This window comes from Topomyia yanbarensis, chromosome 2 (genome assembly GCF_030247195.1).
Source record: "Topomyia yanbarensis strain Yona2022 chromosome 2, ASM3024719v1, whole genome shotgun sequence".
Classification (NCBI taxonomy): Eukaryota; Metazoa; Arthropoda; class Insecta; order Diptera; family Culicidae; genus Topomyia; species Topomyia yanbarensis.
Window position 1 is genome coordinate 322,450,427 of NC_080671.1, and position 8,309 is coordinate 322,458,735.

General features: G+C 41.2%; 1 long non-coding RNA gene across 1 annotated transcript; it reads right to left on the minus strand.

The window, feature by feature from the left end:
* Window positions 1-5,877: 5,877 nt before the first annotated feature.
* Window positions 5,878-6,942, minus strand: LOC131683755 (uncharacterized). The gene is made up of 5 exons (XR_009304560.1): window positions 6,765-6,942; window positions 6,617-6,708; window positions 6,174-6,560; window positions 5,989-6,103; window positions 5,878-5,935 (listed from the first exon to the last, which is right to left on the minus strand). It is a non-coding gene; the product is annotated as an uncharacterized LOC131683755 (long non-coding RNA).
* Window positions 6,943-8,309: the final 1,367 nt, after the last annotated feature.

The window sequence follows — 8,309 nt, forward strand, 5'->3', positions numbered from 1 at the left end:
TCGGGAGAACGCCCGCCAGTACTTCGAGACTCATCGTATGGGTCGAGTGCATGCAACACAAGGCAGACCAACGATACTGGATTCTCTCCAGTTTGATGAGGTGTATGTTCACAGCGGAGCGGAAACAGAAACACCCGTACTCCATCACCGACAATATCGTTGTTTGGTATAACCTGATCAGGTCTCCTGGGTGGGCACGCCACCATGTTCCAGTTATTGTACGGAGAGAGTTGATCCTTTGTTGGCATTTCTGTTTCAGATACCTAATGGGACATCTCCAGGTACCTTTAGATTCGAACCAAACCCCGAGATATTTAAACGTGAAGACCTGATTGATCGTTACCCACCCATTAATAGTAGCTGGAGTTGCGCCGGCTCACGCTTCCAAGAAAAGACAACCAATTCTGTTTTCTCCGTGAAGAGCTCGATACTCAGCTGAAAAGCCCAAGCAGACAAGTTGTCCAAAGTATCTTGCAATGGTCCTTACAAATCGGCAGCTTTGGGCCCTGTTACAGAGACCACCCCGCCTTCTGCAAGTTGCCTAAGTGTGCATGAATTGGCTAGACAACCGTCAATGTCATTCACTTAAAAATTGTAGAGTAGGGGACTTAGACATGAGCCCTGGGAAGACCCATGTAGCTAAATCGCAATGTTCTTAAATCGCCACGCAAAAAGTTCTTGTGCTTTTCAGACAATAGGTTTTGCAAAAAGTTATTTAAAATCGGAGAAAGACCATACTGATGCAGCTTCTCTGACAGTATGCTGATACAAACTGAGTCAAAAGAATCCTTAATATCCAAGAAGTCTGATTCCTATTTGGATTTCTGTAGGAAGCAACGCATGGCAATCGTTCGTCTCTTCTCCTTTGCATAAGCCAAATTGTGTATCTGACAGTAAGCCATTTGCTTTGACCCAATTGTCGAGGCGAAACAAGATCATTTTCTCGAACAACTTCCGAATACAGGAAAGCATTGCAATCGGTCGATACGAGTTGTGGTCGGAGGCTGGTTTTCCTAGTTTTTGCGTGGCGATGACCACTTACCTCCAGTCATGAGGGACAATGTTACCCTCAAGAAACTTGTTAAATAAGTTCAACAAGCGCCCTTTTGCAGTGCGTCAGGAAGATTCTTCAGCAAGTTGAATTTGATTCTGTCTAACCCTGGGGCGTTATTGTTGCATGATAAGAGAGCAAGTGAGAACTCCACCATCGAAAACGGTGTTTCGTTCGCGGTATCCTGAGGAGACGCGGCGCGGCACGTTTTCTGTACCGGGACAGAGTCCGGACAGATCTTCTTGGCGAAAACGAATATCCAACGGTTTGAATATTCCACGTTCTCGTTGGTACTATTACGGTTACGCATACGTCGAGCCGTACCTCAAAAGAGTGCTCATCGCTGTTTCTCTCGTTAACCCGTCGACGAACCGGCGCCAATAACTGCGTTTTTTTGGCTTGCATTAGACTCTTCATTCGCCTTTCTAACGACGCGTACTGTTGATAGCTAGCGGGTAACCCGTCTTCCCGGAAGGCCTTATATGCAGTGGACTTTTCCGTGTACAGCTCTGAGCACTCTTTATCCCACCACAGGGTGGGAGACCGTGCATGGGTATTCGCGCTGGGTACTGGTTTAGTCTGAGCTTGATTCGCACTGTCGAGAATCAAGCCAGCCATAAACCTGTACTCTTTCTCCGGAGGAAGTTCTTGAGTGGATTCGATTTTAACGGATATCGCGGTCGCGTAACTCTTCCAATCAATGTTCCGTGTGAGGTCATACGAGACATTGATTGTTTCCGATGGTCTTGAACCGTTAGCAATTGAAATCACGATAGGCAAATGATCGCTACCGTGGGGATCAGGGATCACCTTCCACATGCAGTCTAACTGTAGCGATGTCGAGCATAGCGATAAATCCAACGCGCTTGCGCGTGCTGGTGGTGTAGGAATCCGCGTCATTTCTCCCGTGTTTGAAATGGTCATGTTGAAATTGTCGCAAAAATCTTGGATTAATGTTGATCTATTATCATCATCAAGACAGCCCCATACCGAGTTAAAGTCTCCCAAAACTAGCCGCGGTGCCGGTAAGGATTCCGTGATATTACAAAGCGTTCGGTGCCCTACCGAGGCTCTAGGAGGAATGTAGATGGAAGCAATGCAAAGGTCTTTACCTTTGATTAAAACTTGACAAGCGACAATTTCAATGCCTAGTGTCGAAGGGAGGTTAATTCGGTTGAAAGAATAGCACGTTTTGATCCCCAAAAGTACTCTTCCATAGGGGTTTTCTCGATCCAGACGAATTATATTAAAGTCGTGGAAGTTGAGATTTATATCGGAAGTTAACCAAGTTTCACATAATGCGAAAGCATCATATTTTAAACTATTTAGTAAAAATTTAAAGGAATCGATTTTCGGGAGGATACTTCTGCTGTTCCACTGTAGAACAGTGATCGAATCGGTGACCTCGTTCGATGACTTAGCCATCGAAGGATACGATCGCTGCAAGGAGGGGCCATTTAGTATCATCACTTCCGTTGGATTTAATGATTGTAGTTGGCGCACTCTGAGTGGACGACACCTTGGCACCCTTACGAAGCAATGTAGGGGAGGCTAGATTTCTCCTCTTCCTGGATTCCTCTGGGTTAACCAATGATGTTGCCTCTTGTGGGTCGTCAGATTCTTGCTCAACGCCAGCCAAAAGAGCAAAGGAATTTTCGGAAGTGACAGATGGCGAAGCATTCTTTAGCATTTCTGCATAAGAGTGCCTTGAGCGATCCTTAAGGGAGCGCTTAATTTTATCCCCGCGCTGCTTGTACGCCGGGCATGACTTAAGAGCATGCGAAGGGCCCCCGCAGTAAATACACTTCTCAGTTTCTCCACCGCAAGCGTCATCCTCATGCTCTCCCTCGCATTTGCCGCATCGTTTTTTATTGCCACAATAAGTGGCTGTGTGGCCCAGTTGCTTGCAATTGCTGCAGTTCATTACCCGCGGTACAAACAGGCGAACCTTATCCAGGAGGACATAGTTGGGAAGAGCAGATCAGGAGAAAGTCACCCGAATCGAGTCTGACGGAGAATAAGCTGTCTTATCATCTTCAGTTTTTGCGGAATACAATTGCTTGCATTCCAGAATCTTCACCTTTTGAAGTGAAGGGTCTTTAAAGCAGCCAACCCCGTACTTCAACAGGTCTTCGCAGTTTAGACCCGGTTCGCCGACGACCCCATCGCTCTCCACAACCCTACAAGGCACATACACTTTGAATTGCTTCGTAAAACGCTCGCTGCGAGCAATCTGGTTTGCCTGGTCGAGGCTGGATATGTTTTAATACGGGGAGGACTGGGGGAATCAGGGGAGGGAGTAATTTCGGATTTATCCGGTAAATCCATGGGAATATCATTCCCATCCAATGTTACTTCGCCCTCGGCCATTTAGGCACGAGGATAACACGTGGTGTAAACGAGAGATGAAACTTATATTCAGGGGAAAGGGAAGAAGTAGAGACCGATCGGGGAAAGGGAAATGAAAGAAAAAAAATACTTAGCTTATATAGCGGCGATTCCGGCTATTCTGGTATTCACTTCACCAGCCTGGGCACAGGCGAACAAAGACTGCCTCAAACAATGGTTGACCTTCACTGACAATATTTATTTTTATTCACTTTATGCACGGCACCAGAAAACGAACTGCTTCGATCGAGAGCTCGGAGGGTTATGAATCTTTTCCTGTTGATATTTTTTTTGTTTGAAAAACTATTTTTCGATGATTTAAAAAGAATGCTCCCCCTAACGCGCAAACATAGTTTAAAACTCTTTAGTAGAGAAAAAAAATTACCTAAATTTTTCTCCACTAGGGAGAAGTATTGTACAGATCTTATTTAAATTTTGTATGCAGCGACACCACATACGTGATTTGTATATTGACTCGATAATTTTTCATCATAATTCATCTTCTTCATCCTTGAGTGAGATCAAATTTAAATATCGAATCACCCTAAATATTATTTTTCCACCATTGAAATCCCTTTTTGTAAACAACCATTCAATTAAAACTAAATATGGCGATACGACCCAGTCGGCGAAAAGACCATCAGCAAAATAACTCAGACCCATTTTCGGGCGCAATCAGTACATTATTCCTACCCAATAAAGCTTGAAGGGGCTGTCAATTATGTATCTAATAGATTTGTTTAAATTTAGTGCAAATTGACATAAAGTGCTGTGTCAGTCCAAAATAATAAACCCATTCTGGTGAATTTAATCGCCAAACGCTTTCTCGACAACGGTATCGCTTGGAGCACTATCAAATAAAACTGCTGTTGACATTAACACAAAATTTTCCAGAACAGCGATAATGATTGTCGCTTTTATGTTAATATAGTTCGCATATCTGCTCGAAAGTACCATTCGTAGCACGACTTGCCGACAGTGGGTCGTGTACGGAACTAGACGTTATAAGTCAACGGCTAGGCAACCCAGACCGTGTGTATGTAAAAACTCTCACTTCCGTTTTAAGGAGGCAGGAGAAGAGTTTTGCATATTTATACGACACACTTGTCTGCGACGCGCCGGAAGCGCCTTGTTTGCGTTGCGGTATCACAGAGTCAACCGGGTCGGTTGGTTTGCGTGGTGTAACCAAGCCGAGAGTCCGCACTAGTCAAATTCGAGTGGTGCTGTGCATTGATTGCAGAAGGGTATCTACCGTTGTTTACTGTCCGACCGCTCCATTCATTATAAGTTCGTATTGGGTTTGAATGCAAGTGATGTTTGCATAGCGTCGGAATTCAACTTCTAGCCAATGGTAATCTAATACCTCCACACAAACGATAGTTACCCTCAAGATTAGTTAATTTCACTTGTTAATTAGTGAGTTTGGAACATTTATTTTGTATTCCGTGTATCATTAGTCTAACATTATTCATCACAGCTTAAGCAGCTAAAACCATCTTGGAACAGTGATTTCACTTTACACGCAGTTGTTTGATGAAGGCACACTATGAGTAATTGTTGTGATTTGACATGTCTTCACGAAGGACACAAGACCAGGAATGAACTCGACAATGCACATAAATCTCGACACTTGCTGAGAGCAATTTGAATTAATGTGTATCCTTTCACCCATGCCGAGTTCGTACGCCGTAGTCTCTAACCCTTTACTCATCTGTTGTTTTCGCTTTATACCGGGGAACAATATACTGGCTGTTATAATTCCCAGAAGGAGCACTACATACACTTTCATATATATAAATGTCGGCTGAACAGTTTCGGATCCTTCCCAATTGTATTCCCTCGCCGAATCAAACATGGCTACATACGCAGACATTTCTCCCACGTACGCGAACGGTGCACAGCGTTGGTTAGGATATGAGCTGTATGTCACAGTTCACCAAATTTGAAGGTAGCGCAAAATCCGGAAGGAACCAGACCCGGTTTGTCGTACACCACCAGCAGCTCGCTTATATTTTCACTAACATCGTGGTGTGTGCATGCAGTAAGCGGGCATTCGTATGAGTCCTATTATTCATACAGAATGATTAGCATTAGCATACAGCTTGTTTGTAAATTATAATGAATTTTAACAACAGTGATAAATCACATCCTATAAATAATACTGTATCCTTTACTGCGTGTGCTGATTAGAGTGACCAAAAAAAAAGTTGAACGATGGATTGGTATTTATAAATGTATAAAGATAAACTACAAAATGTTGAAAATACACATTTTTGGATATAAATAAGGTTCATCCTTGTGGAAGTTTGATTCACAAAATGAACATTTATTATGCATATCGATAAATCTTGATCCGGAAATCTTGATTTTAGAATAATATTTTTGATGAAAACGATAATTCTTACTCCCATCCAACTAACGATTCCTTTCAGTGGATTCATTTTGATCCTCTCGTAGGATTTTTGATACGAACAATAACAAGGGAACAAACGAAATCTTTAAAAACAAACAAATAAGTATTTAAGAAATATGCTTTATATAATATTTACCATCAGTCAATTCGTTGAAGAGATTCTTATGGTCATTAAGAATACGACATTGCCAATCACCCTACTTGCTTGAAAAATTTGTGCCGTTAAACATTTTACCGAAATCGTAATTAATCTGCAATGAGTAATAAAATGTTACAGAAATTAATAAACTTGAATGGAGTACATATTCCACGATTTCGTACCAATTGTCTATTGAACGCTGAGTCGGAGGGAAACTCTTCCAAATATGAATAAAAAATTTTGTTTGCGGTATGCATTTCGGCTGCTTTCCCACAATTCCTTTATACTTGTTGGTGTCTACGGAAACAATGAATTTAAATGCTTCTCTAGAAAATGTCATCAGAATGGCATTAAAGCATAACATTACGTAGCTTTATATATCACCATAGTAATAACGTCTAAATCAGTGACGGCATCTTTTACTTTATCCTTATTATGCAACTGCAGCCTCGACGTTTCTCTTCGGAAGATTCTTGCTTCCGACTTTTTTTGCAAGATACTCCATATGGTAATGAATTTGCCCGGAATGACACCCGTCTCCTCCACCATTTGCAATAAAACCATAGAGCCTGTTATAATATAATGGTATCAAAACCGGCATATTCACAATACTAATTAATCGTACCTATCGTACCTCCGATACCGTGGACGCCAATATTCTATATTTCGATACAAGTGATTCTGCCAGAAGGTTTTTATAGAAAAGACGAAGGACGTCTAGAAAAATAACATAGAATAATTGTTTGAGCAATGCACATTTGCCAAATATTTACACGCCAAAATAATGTTTTAAAAAATCGCATAGCAAGTACGTAATTTGTTTGATTGTTGTACAGTTCGGTTTTTCATTTTGCGTCAGCACTTCCATAATCTTTTTTCTCTCTGGAGCTCTTCTAAACAGATCGTCAACATCGAATCACTGTAAAAATATTAAGTAAATCAATTAGGTTCTTTACTGACACAAATATTGCAGATGACTAGATTCGCTCAAAACAAATCGCAAAGAATTTTTCTAAGTCCATGTAAACAGTACAAGCGAACTGTCAAAAAACAACACTCCAGTTCATTTCTGACGTCATCGTAAAGTATTCAATTGAATACTTTACACAGACGTCACAAATGAACTCAAGTGTTCATTTTTGACAGTTCGCTTGTACTGTTTACTTTCTTTGCGGATTGCTTCGAGTGAATCTAGTTGCCCACAATTTTTTTCTAAGTCCATGTAAACAGTACAAGTGAACTGTCAATAAAAGTGAGGTTAACTGTGTCCGTAATGAACCTAATTAAACCTTTCGAAATTTATTAGGTTTTTTACTGACTCAGTAATTTAACTTTTTTGACAGTTCACTAGTACTGATTATATGAACTTTAAAATATTTTTGTGAACGACTCGATTCGCTCGAAGCAAATTGCAAAGAATTTTTCGATGGAAACGGCTAGATGTTGTTGGCTTCAATCAATACGCGTCGAATGCGGAGAGAATAGGGAGAGAGCAACAGCGATGTCAGATACATTTTTCAAATGTCTGCGATAAGATTTTTAATTGTCTGGTAATAGCTAAAAATGCCGGGAAAACTATTTTCGATCAAAATTGACGTATTGATGATGGGCAATATTAGAAGAAAAGAGTGCATTTATACTCTGAATTGTCCAGTTTAACTAAAGAGAAAGACTTCATGGTGAGAATATCTAAGCTAGATAAAGTTGCGATTTTCAAAAAAACTCGAAGTCTGTTGGTAGATATCAACATCTAAAATGTGCAAATATCTGTGTCATCAAAAATGTCAGCATTTGGATTTAAAAGTCTGCACATTTACAGACATGTCGGCTGATCTGGCATCTCTGGGTCTGAGCCTCTTAGGGCCGATTTATTTATCCTCGCTCTAGGATAGGATCCGCCAGCTGGCTTCTTTTTTCACCTCTTCTTATATTTTGCTAATCCCTGCTGAAAATGACACACCCCTCCCGACTAATGTTGCCAAACTATTAGTTTTGTTTCGGTTGTGTCCAAAACTGGATTTGTTTAGATGAAAATATTCTCTATGAACCCATTTCACGTTTCTGGAAAAAATCAAAGTTTACTAGTCGGGCCGCATATGGCACGTTTATGTAAATTAGTCGCACGAGGTCGATGAAACTTTCTTTGCTCCAATATCCAACAGCTGCTCTGAAAAATCTTTAATCTTTAGTCTCCGATGATGGATCTAGCCTACTTCAACGGAGAATTCCCCAATAAGAGAAGTTCTCCCGAAACAGAGCCAACCAACCAGGTGTCGAGGTTAGTTCGAAGATTCCGGAGGAGCAGGGTGCCCCGACCA